Raw genomic sequence first — 12,249 nt, 5'->3', positions numbered from 1 at the left:
CCTCTGGGAGATCAGAGCTGGATTAAACAACTTCCAAGATCCCTTCTAGTTCAATAGACTCACAAAGATGAGTGCTCATGCCAACTGGAGCCAAAGACCTGGAAGCTTCTGTATCTCAGATCCTACTCTCCTCTGCTCATCTATCAACTGGTGCCAGCAGTGCACTAGACCAAGGAAAAGAAGGTGTGGCTCTTGCCTGCTGGGAACCTACCTCCTGACTCATGAGCCAAGACATACACAGAGGACAGAATCAGAGGATGCATAACCATGTGCCCCAAAGGGTATCCTGGAAGAAGGTTCTCATTCCTAGCGTTGACACACTGGGTGTGTGGCAGTATGTGGCAAGCCAAGCATTATCAGTAACAGTTACCGTACTGAGTTTGTGAGTGCAGAACTAAAAAGATAAAACAGAATGGAGCTGTTTTCCTATAAGGTCATTCCCACCCATGCACATTCTATTATAGGTTCTTAAAAATGGTAGATAAAGGGGCAAAGTGATAGCTGGCATTTTATCTCCCTCCAAATCCCTGCATGCCCATCCTTCCTTGGGAGCCCCATTCAGCTTGCAGGTGGAAGTAGCCAAAGGCTGCAAACCACTGACACACATGACTAGGTCGAAGGATGGAAGACAGAATCTGTGAGCTCTAACGGAAGACCAGGGCCTCAAATGGTGCAATCCACTGGGGCATGGGGGAGTGCAAACCAGTCAGGGCCTGGTTGGAGCCCCCATTGAGCATCACCTGGACTGTTGCAACGGCTGCCATTCTGCCTCCACTCTTATTCGTTTACAGAGTATTCTCCACCCAGCAGCCAGAAGGATAGTTTAAAAACAAGTTAGATCGAGTTGCTTCTCTGCTCTGGATCTTTCAATCCTTTCCCATCAGACTGGGAATACAATCCCCATCTACCAAGGCCTCCACAGTTAATGAGACTTAGTGTCTAGCTATCTCCACTACCTGACTTTCCACCCCTTCTCCTTTCATGCTCTGCTTCTTAGCCACACTACCATTCTCTATGTTCCTTGGACAAGCCAGGGACACTCCTGCCTCAGGGCTTTTGTACTGGTTGGTCCCAGATATGTGACTCATTCCCTTATATTGAGGCTGTCTCAGTGCCTAGAGCAGCACTCCCTGCCATTCTCTCCTCTAGCCTACTTCACTTTTTCATAGTATTTATTACCACCTGATAGTATATTATATATATTTATTAGCATATTTGTTTATTACTTGTCTCTGTCGTAGGTGAACAGGGAACTATGTCTTATCTACCTCCATATTTCCAACATGCTCAATAAATACATGTTGAATGAATAACTGAGTGAATGAATAAAGCCTTCCCTTTCCCAGTGAGAGATGTTGTCAGAGTGAGAGCCTTGAACCTGCTTCAAGCGTGAGATAGGGTGTCACTGGTTCCTGCTCAGGATGAGGCAGTCCAGCGACTCACATTCACAAGGAGCCACCCATATATTGGATGGGTCATCAGAGCATCTCCTGAGAGTGGCTCAAGAGGAGGGAGAAAGGACAGGAAGGGCCTGGGGGCATCTCCAGTGGGGTGGGAGTGGTGTCAGGACTGGAGCAGGCACCAGGAATGGGAGGCTGGGGCTCACCAGATGGAGCAGAGCACCTTGGCTATTTCACTTTTATTCCCTGAGCTCAGTGCTACAGGTGAACTAAGCTGGCTGTACCTTTAAAGGGGAAAAAGGTAATTTGAGTATTCCTGTGAACAGAAGTTTTCTAGAATCTTGGCTATTAATCTTTTTGTTTCAAATATTAATTTTTATTGATAGGAAGTTGTAATTTTATTTTTTTTTATTTAAAAAAATTTTTTTAACATTTATTTATTTTTGAGACAGAGGGAGACAGAGCATGAACGGGGGAGGGTCAGAGAGAGAGGGAGACACAGAATCTGAAACAGGCTCCAGGCTCTGAGCAGTCAGCACAGAGCCCGACGCGGGGCTCAAACCCACGGACAGTGAGATCGTGACCTGAGCCGAAGTCGGACGCCCAACCGACTGAGCCACCCAAGCGCCCCAGGAAGTTGTAATTTTAGAATGTCAGAGCTGTAATGGTGTCCATTCATTCATTCATTTAACCAATATTTGTCAATTATCTGCTATGTACTGTTTTAGGCATGGGAAATATATCTGGTTATGAAAACAGACACAAATCCCTTCTCTTTATGGAGCTTATATTCTAGAGAAGGGAGATAAAGATCAAATACATAAATACAATTATGCTAGGAGGTGATAATTACTATGAAGGAAATAAAATAGGGGTGGGTGTTTCAACTTAAACAGGGACATCACCGAAAGGTGTCAGGTTGGGGTCATGGGGACCGTAAGAAGGTCAGAGTGGCTGAAGGCTAGAGAAAGGGGAAGAGGGGGAGGAGATGGTTCCAGAGAGGTGGGGTGGGGGCAGTCTGACCCTGGGGGGGAGGTAGGAAGCCATGGAGTTTGCTAATACAGGATGGCATGATCTAACTTACGCTGGTCGCTTAGATGGGTCCTTTCATTCTAGTGATAAGGAAAAGGCTTTATGCTTTGCACAGCTTATTTCTGACAGATCCAAGAAAAGAATCCAGGTTTTCCAGTTTCCAGTCTTTGCATCTCTCACTAAGGTCTGCTGCTTTTAACCTCGATATCCCAGCATTTAACATTTTTCCAGAGCATTTTCATAAACATTGTTTTGTTCGATCAGAAACCTGCTGCCTCTCAATGTCAGATTACAGAAGGATAAAGCAAACTACAGAGATTATGGGATTTTCTGAAAGTCCCACAGAGCTGAGCTGGAACCCATGACTTCTGATGCCCAGGCCACTGCTTTGGGAGTTGCAGACTCTCCTTTCCAAAATGAAGGCCTTGTATTCTCCTCCCTGAGGCTCCTATGTGGCAGCTTACCTCCTCCACTAGTCAACAGGTACATTTTTAAAAAATTTTTTAATTGTTTATTTTTGAGAGAGAGAGAGAGAGATAGAGGGAGAGAGAGACAGAGCACGAGTGGGGGAGGGGCAGAAAGAGAGGGTGACATAGAATCTGAAGCAGGTTCCAGGCTCTGAGTACAGAGCCCAACATGGAGCTCGAACCTACAAGCCCTGAAATCATGACCTGAGCCGAAGTCAGATGCTCAACCAACTGAGCCACTCAGGTGCCTCTCAACAGGTGCATTTCTGTCCACTTCCCATTCACATTTAACTTCTGAAAAGTTCAGCCTCATTATCTGTGTACCCACAGTCTCTAGCAATCATGTGATGGGAGGAAAAGTCCTAGGGGTTGTGGGGGAGGGAGGCAATTTCTGATGCTAAATTGGCATGTGGAGCAGAGGGAAAAGTACATTTGGGTGTTCACTGGCTGCCTTCAATCTTACACTTTGAAAGCTGGAAAGAAGGTGTAGTAATTAATAAGTGCTCAGGATCCTAATGGAGCAGCCATATGGGTCAGAGGGACATGATGTCCTGCTGAAGTGCAACAGATTCTTCTCTTAATCTAGCCCATGGGACAAGCACTGTTTCTGCCTAAAGTTTTAAAAAGCAACAGCATTTAAAAAATCACTGACAGTATCCTAAAAGTGACAGCTGTCCATGTCACTCTGTCTCTGTGTGGCTCTGACTCCGATTCTAGACTTGTGCTGTCTGTCCCATACTGGCAGCCACTAGCCACATGCAGCTAGTCCCAGAGGAGATGTCCTACAGTGTAAAATACACACTGGCATTTCAAAGATTAAATATGAAACCAACAATATAAAATAGCTCATTAGTAATCTTTTGTAAGGATTCGATGTTAAAGGAAAATTCTGGGTATACTGAGTTAAAGCATTAAGATTGATTTTGGCTGTTTCTTCTTACAATTTTAGTTAGACTACTAGAAAACTTAAAATTACATATGTGGCTTGCTTTCAGTGGTGGGCTAGAACCATATGGCTCATGAGAGCCAATTGTGTACTGACTCTGTGTCTAGTGAGTTCACGTTAGTAGCTTACAATCAGTCATGGAGGGGGTTTTTACACCATGGAAACTGGAAAGTATTGCAAATTATGGCTTTTTTTTTTTGAGAGCTGGTTTATCAACATGCCACTCCTCATATTATATTTCTCAGTTCTATTCTAGATGTTTTGTTTTCCTAAGATTTATTTTCTGGGTGTGCAGGTTGAATATGGGAGTTTGTGTGCTTTCTTATCTCTTTTCCCTAGTGCCTGTATTATTTCATTCATCCACAAACACTGAATAAGTACTATGTATAAAGTACTGGCTTAGACCACAGAGATTTACAATGAATAAATCACATTCTGGCTCTTGGAGCACTCAGGATCTGGTGGGAGGGGCAGCAGTGATAGAAGTTGGAGCAAACCACCATGGCAGTGGTGCAGGTAGGACCCAGTGAATAGGACAGTCTGCAGTGCCTGCACAGGGGTGAGAAGCAAGAAAGGCTTGAGAGAGGAAGGACTATTCGAGTTGGGTCTCTAAGGATAAATAGGAGTTTGTCAGGAGAGATTCTGGGAAAGATCATTCCAGGTGGGATGGAGTTGGCACCTCATGGGGGACAGGAAAGAGGAGCAATGTTAGATGGGACCGGAATATGATTTTGGAACACAAGGGAGGCTTTGTATTACATGCTAACAAGCCTCACACATATTTTCTCTTTTCCTCCGATTCCCCAATATCTCTTTCCAGCAATGGAGAATTGGAATGGAAAGCATTTCATTTTTCAAGCCTCATCTCCCAGGGGCCAGAGATTCCATGAAAGAGACAAGGCACTGGTGGGTGGTGAGGAGATCAGACTGGCACTCCCACCCCCAAGGGCCAGGAGTGAGGTAGATTCAGAGACTCCATGTGTGGAGACTAGAAGTCTCTGTTTAGCCATCTGAAATGTACCTAAGGATGTGGGTGGCTTCAGAATTTCCAGGGATATATGTATTGGAGATGCAGAGTGAAGACGAAATAAAATCGCTGCTTGTTGGTGCCAGTGGCAGGGTGGGGGTGGCATAGGGAATAGCAAAGGGTGTAGAAAGAGCACACGGCCAGCAGCTTGCTATGTATGTGACATGGGAAAATCATCTCCTCTCTGGACCTTAGTTCCTCATGTCTAAGATGAGAAAGTCATACTAAACCTTGTGAATTTTAATGTTTATTATATTTGTTGATTATCTTTTCTCTTAAATTTTAAACACGTGACTAGAGTATTTTCTATTTCTTATAAAATCAAGGCTAAATGAATTTATTTTGTACTGATGTGGCTTTGGTCAGTATCACAAATGGTTAGTAGTACATAATGGAAAATAAAAACCTTCAGGAGCTAAGCCTGGGTGGCTTAGTTGGTTGAGCGTCCAACTTCGACTCTGTCATGATCTCATGGTTTGTGGGTTTGAACCCCACATTGGGCTCTGTGCTGACAGCTCAGATCCTGGAACCTGCTTCAGATTCTGTGTCTCCCCCTCTCTCTGCTCCTCCCTCTCTTGTGCTCTGTCTCTCTCTGTATCTCAAAAAATAAATGTTCAAATAAGTGTTCAAAAAAACCCCAAAATCGTTTTCATCTCTACTTTATACCTCTGTTCTGCTATGACTGGCAATACTAAGACCTAAAGTGTGGAATTTCTAACCCTGGAGCAAAGGGATTTGCACATTTTCCTGGCATCTCTGGCCCTATATCATTTCTTTCTAATTAGTCTTAGTCCATTCAGAGATCAGCAATTGTCTTATTTGGTGCCAGAGGTAGAGACTAGGTTGCCTGGCCCATGGTTGCCCATGGTAAGCCCTTCCTTTCATCATCTTCCCATGGCCAGGGGTTCTTCCTGCTTCCCAAACCGGTGGGTCAAGAGCACAAGTTTTCTGAACTGGATGGTATCTTGCATATTGTACTGGACTGTTTACCTTTTCATCTAGAGCTCCCTCTTTGGTTCACTCTGCCCACCTATCAGAAAGTGCTTTTAAATGACATCTTTTGTCTTGCTTTTTTTCCCTCTTATGCCCTAGAGCCATCAGTGGCTTCTTGGGGCAGACAGAGCACATACTTCCCCTGGGTGAGTGAGGCTTCAGCTTTGCTTCTGCAGCTTCACTACTCCCTTGATATCATCCTATGAGCTGTCCCCCAACACCCTTCCTTTACCTCACCCTGATGAATTTGGTCACCACAGATCCAGAGACACCTCCAGTTTCCTTTCTGCCACCTCAGTTTTTCAAGACTCTGAAAGTTCTCACTTCTTCGTTTCCCTTAGTCTCCAGCCTGCACACCCCTAAGCATCTACAAATGCTTGCTGTGGGTCCTCTTTTGGTCCCTCCTGTCTGTACGTTGTCTTCCAAAACAGGCAGTAAGTCTGGGAGTGCAGGGATCCCACAGGTGGAGGAGCAGGGTGAGACTGCTGCCCGCCCAAGAAAGGACTGTGAGACAATGGGCACAATATTTCACCTCTTTGGCAATCTCAAGTGCTTTGTCTATAAGATGGGAATAATATCGCCTGTCCTCCTTCATTCTTGGAGTTGGACATCTACTGGGAGAATCTGACATGTGTACATTCACTAAATGATGAACTGCATGGTGGCAGGTTCCTATTACTCACAGCACTGGGATCACACTTCCTCCTCTCAATCCCTGCCATTTAAGGGAGTTCTGAAGGTTATTCTGACTCCAACACTGAATCTAGAATTTCAGCTGGGAAATGTGGTATTAACAGAGGGGCAACTGGATTTGTTAACTTTCAAGTCTAAGGCTTCTGAGTTGTAAGGGATGAGGAAGGGGCCCATTAGTCTTTATGATAAGTTGTATAGCCTCTATTATGGAAGCTGTGCTGGTTTTAAAACATGCTCACAAATTCTTTGCTACCCTTCCATCAAAAGGTGGAGTCAAATTCTCCTCCTCTTAATTATGGGATGCCTTAATGACTTGCTTCTTACAAATAGAAAGTGACAAATGATACTGCAAGACTTTTCAGTTAGCTCATAAAAGACAATGATAATGTCTACCTTGGACATGTGCTTTTGGAGCCCTGAGCTACCATGTGCACTAACCATACTTTTCATTTTCTATATTTTGATGCTTTGACATCTGAAACTTTGCTGACTCTGGAGGGACTGCCCTCCTTAGGATTAGTGAATTCCTAGAGATGGCTAACAACTCACCTGGGAGTGCATCTTTCATTTGTAAACTAACCAATAAAGGGCCCATACCCCTAATTGCCTCCTTTATCAGGCTCTCACATTGTGGGCCACTATCCACTTGCTCTCATCACCCTAGGGCCAGGTACCAGACAACTAGGGGACAGATCCTATGCTCCAGAGCCTACTGAAATTAGTCAAATTAGTCGATCCTAAGGCTGCATACTTTGCCTCATCTGTTCTTTCCCACAGAGATACAATATAGGCTTGTACCTACATTCCACCCCTCTCCCACCCCTAGTGCTTCTCCATGTGGTTCCCCATAGCAAGGCATGCCCCTTCTTCTTAAGATCTGTCAGTATAACAAACTACCTTTTAAATGGCAAGTGTCTCTTGATCCACTGGCCTCACCATACTAAATAATAATACAACCTATGTTTTGAAACACCATGTAAGAAGTCTGGGTACCTTGAAGCCACCACGCTGGAGGGACAATGTGGAGAGATGACATAGAGAGGAAGGAATGCCTGAGGAGCCCCAGCTGTTGTAGCCTTCCCAGCCCAGATGCCGGATATAGAAGGGAGCCTTCGAGAAGACCCCTGCTGCAGTCAACTTCTGACTGCAACCTCATGAAAGATCCCAATCAAGAACTATCAGCCACTCCAGAACTATGAGAGATAATCATATTAAATGACTATTGTTTCATAACACAGTTTGGATGGTTTGTTAGAGAAACACAGGTATCTGAAATAGAAGGGGTGATCAAAAAGAGTGGTTCTGCTGATTACATTCATATTCCCTTTGACAGCCAAATTCCTGCTCATGCCTTTTTAGTACCATTTAATTCCTGAAATTTGAAATTCTTCCAGTTCTAGCAAGATGCCACAGACTTCCCCCGCCCCTCCCCCCACCACCCCACAGTACCAGTAATAACCCGCTTGTATCACTTTATGCAGTGCCTCAAAGAAAACATCTAAAACAATTTAGAAATAATTCTAGGGGCAATAGGATGAAATTTGGAGCTCAGCATGGTCAATCAGAAAAAAGAAAAAAAAAGAGAAGGTGGTGGGGCGGGGGGAGAAAACAAGACAAAGTAGGCTTTCAAAGAAAATTGAGGATCTGGAGAGCCTTCAACTATTTTGATTTATATTTAAACATTTCTTGAGATTGAAGTCTTGATTAGCCCAGTCCTCTCAAGTTCTGCCTTAGCCCTGATTTATGGGAAAGCCAGGCCTGAGCAAAATGAAAGCAAAATGAGGTATTCTTTAAAATTACCTTGGAGCACTTGAAGGAGGGCACAAGTGCTAACGTGGAGATTAAAAGGGAAGTGATGAGATGAGTTTCTGAAACCCAAGATCTGTAGATGCCTGGCAGTGTAGGGAGGGGAGCCTATGAAAGATGGGCTTCAATCTCTGCATGTGAGACCCCTGCAGGATGCTTTGTTTGGTTTGGCTCACCATAGACTGAGCTCTCCATCAAAGGGTGGATCTGAGAGCCCAGGCTGGCATTTTGATTCAGTGACTCTTCCATCACCAGCTGGAAGTGAGAAGCTTCTAATATGGAGAGAATGGTAGGGGTATGGAGGGAGGGGACTGGCTCACAGTGGGTTGTGACAGTAGAATCCTAGCTTACCATGGCTCAGGGGCTGAATCACTGTTAGACCAGGAGACATGAGCCCCTGATCCATCTCTCTACTCTTGACTGTCTTCCAGCCATGCTTTCCACATGGGCAGGAAAGCCATGCGAGTAAGAAGATGTGCTCACCTGGAGTGTGTCCTCTTCTAGATTTTACCATTAGTTCCTGGGATCTGTAATTCCCTGACATAATGGCTCCAAGCTCACTTCTAGGGGCTGCATGAACCTCCTCCTTGGTCCATTTTTCTGAGGACAGACTATATCCCAAGACTTGAGGGGTGGCTAGGTGGTAGCTATTTACGGGAGCCTGTGGAGGCACTTGGACACATTGTCTGGGATGTTCACATGCATGAGCATAAGGCCTTTACTATGTGGGTGGAGCCAAGGGTGAAAAAAGAGAAGAGAGGTATATGGCAGAGGCTGGAACCTACACATCCCCAGGCCTGCAGGTTTGGTACAGAAAACTGAGAATTCTGAGAATTTTAAATTGAAACTTGGCTTTCTAGGTTGATATAAAAGTACATCTATCAATAGAGGAGGAGGGAACATATTGTATTTGACAGTTGTTATCTTTATTTATAACTCTTACATATGTAGCCATATGGCACATGTGGGCCTCCATATGTACTCTTGCCCTGGTCCTACAAATATTAGGAGAGGTCTGTGCAAAGGACAGAGGCAGAGTGTGCTGTTGGTCTGCTGTGTCAGCTGCAGGGAACTCAGACTTTCTCCAGCCTTATCCCTGACGGTTGGATGGTATTGTTTTCAACTTTGACTTCTCTCACAAACCCCTCCCCTGCACCCCAGCTCAAGAGTCAACAATGATTGTTCTCATCTACAGGAAGGGTCCTGAAGGCTTACGGAACATTCTGGGTCCAATCTACTGTCCTAACCCTACTTCCCATCACTCTTCTTCCCCTCCATGAACCTTCTATGTGGTAGTATAAACCTCTTCCCTACTCTCTACTCCCCTCTGCCTGCCTCTCTCTCTCTCTCACTCTCTTTCTCTCTCTCTCTCTCTCTCTGTGTCACACACACACACACACACACACACACACACAGTTTCCCTCCTCTCAATTTACTCATGACATTTATTCTGCCTCAAATGGCTTTCCTCGTCTTCTCCACCCATCCAAATTCTACCTATTTTTAAAGATCTAGTTCAATTTGAATTTCTTACACTGTGTTTATTTATTAATTAATTTATTAAATGGACTAATCAGTGAAACTCAGTCATGTACCATTGCCTGGATTATAGTCATCTGGAAATTTTTTTCCTACTCTAACTCATCTTGATCTTGATCTTGATTTTTCCTAATTTCTACTTCAAATGACATCATTACTACTAAATTGTAACAAAATTTCAACACTGCTTTCTTAAATTTTCTTATAGATTTTATATCTAAATTGGATGACAGATTTCTTGTGAGCAGGACTGCTCCGTTGAACTATTTTCATATCCCACTCATTGGCAGGCATAGTTTAACAGTATAAAGTTGATATGCAGCAAAGACCCATTGACTGAGTGATAGGCAGATTGATGGAGGGACCAACTGATTTGTTGCCAAACTTCCTTCCTTGCAAAGGAATTTGCAAAGAGCTCGGGTGGTCTGGCTTATATTCTCTCCTTGCCATTTTTTATCATTCTGCTGGATTATTTCTAATGCATTTTGTATCTATCATGCCTGAATTTATTTCAACCCCTTTGAACATATTGATATTTTGGCTTGAAGTCTTAATAAGAGTGATTTCTTTACTACAAATTTGAGTTTTTATTTGTAATTTACACCAAATTACTCTTATAGACAAGCATGTGTTGAAATAAATAGGTTAAGTCATTTATTATTTCTTATTATTTCCATATGATTTTGGTTTGCTTTTCTAACATCTCTTCTCTTAGGCTTGAAGTCTCTGTTTCTATCTGTTTTCTTTTAGGAAATAGTTTGTATTAGAACAGTGGTCCTCAAAGATGTGGTACCTGGGCCAGTACCATCAGCATCACCTGGAAACTTGCTAGAAATGCATTTATCAGGACCTGGCCCAGATCTATTATTTGAACAAGACTCCTAGGTGATTCTGATGCATTAGCTAAAGTTTGAGACTCACTCTATTAGTTGAACGAACACTGAGCTGGCAGGGTTGAATATTGGCTCTGGTTCTATTATTAAAAGGCTGTATGACCCATTCTGAATGTTAGTTTCCTCATGCCAATTCTTCTGTCTGTCTTGGTGTCTTTGGGGACAAAGATGAACTATTCTCCTTTTAGGTTTTTTTGTTTGCTTTTGTTTTCATTTTTTTTACTGGTGACATGGTGAAAACGGTAACAATACTTACTTCACAAAGTTGTTCTAAAGATGAAATAGTTTTTTATCTTATGAAAAAATAATAAAATAAAATAATTCACTGCATACACATCCTTACAGGATTTTCTTTCAACTCTCAGAATTCCCGAGGGAGCCCAAGTTCTCATTATTTTACACTGGATCACATAGTAAGAAATCTTGGTTTCTACCATATGTAAGTGTTACAGCCCCTTGGGGAATGAGCACATACATGGTTGTGTGTGTATTTAAAGTGTCTGAATAAATGGTACTTATAATGAACAATAAACTCAGAAGAGGAAGCAGCTTCTGAGAGCTATGGTGGTCACACAGAGAAGGCTGCATATCAAAGATACTTGTTGAGTTGAGACATAAAAATAGGCTACAGAGAGATGGGTGGGTGGGGGAAGGACACTTATGATCAGCCTTAGTAGGTAAATGCCAGGATTAAATATGCAGACTAAAATGGGGGTGCAGAGGAGGACAGTGCGTTTACCAACTACCGGCAGTTGGGTGTGTATAGAGAGATATAGTGGAGGAAAATTTGAAGGGGATGTTGAAGCCAGTTGTGGAGGGTCTTGATGGTAAGCAAAGTGATCTGGAAACTTGTAGTGAGAAAAATCATCACTAGTCATGATTTAGATTCCTCTAGGGTCAGTGGGCTATTCACCTGGTGATGTGTTGGGGGCATCTGATCACATGCTTTCAGGAAAGAGGACAGAAGTCTGAGGCCTGAACACTTGAAACCTATCTTGGGAACTCCGTGGCTGGCTCAATGGAGCCAGTCTAAATGTGTATGTGTTAATTAACTCCTAATATCTTTAAAGACTAGCCCAACCACAGAGTTTAAGACACCCCAGGGGAGAAGAAGCAAGTTCATCATATCAGTGGTTCTCAACCTTGGCTACACAGGATCACTGGAGAGCTTAAAAAGTCCATATCAGGAACTCTGCCCCAGAGATTTTGATTTAATTGGTCTGGGGTGGGGTCTGTGTACTGTTATATTTTAGAAGCTCCCCAGGTGATTCTGAGGTTCAGCTAGTGCTCTGAACCATGATCCCTGCAGAGTTCAGAAGATAAAATTGTAGGACTCAGATAAAATTTGATCAACCCCAATGACTTGTAACATATTCTCAGTAAGGAAGTGTTTCTGTTGTCTCAGACATCGGTTGTCTCTGACTTTTGGTGGCTCTTCAAATAATATGGCAGA

General features: G+C 43.4%; 1 protein-coding gene and 1 long non-coding RNA gene across 8 annotated transcripts in view; one reads left to right on the top strand and one right to left on the bottom strand.

Moving 5' to 3' along the window:
* Nucleotides 1-12,249, bottom strand: part of SLC14A2 (solute carrier family 14 member 2) — a 425,016-nt gene that overhangs the window by 91,236 nt on the left and 321,531 nt on the right. The gene's annotated exons all lie outside the window — the stretch shown is intronic.
* LOC132665954 (uncharacterized) overlaps nucleotides 1-12,249 on the top strand; it is a 131,838-nt gene that overhangs the window by 7,660 nt on the left and 111,929 nt on the right. The gene's annotated exons all lie outside the window — the stretch shown is intronic.

The sequence above is a fragment of the Panthera onca genome, chromosome D3 (genome assembly GCF_046562875.1).
Source record: "Panthera onca isolate mPanOnc1 chromosome D3, mPanOnc1 haplotype 2, whole genome shotgun sequence".
NCBI classification, from domain to species: Eukaryota; Metazoa; Chordata; class Mammalia; order Carnivora; family Felidae; genus Panthera; species Panthera onca.
Note: the sequence above shows the minus strand (reverse complement) of the source record. Positions and strands in the feature narration are given on the sequence as shown.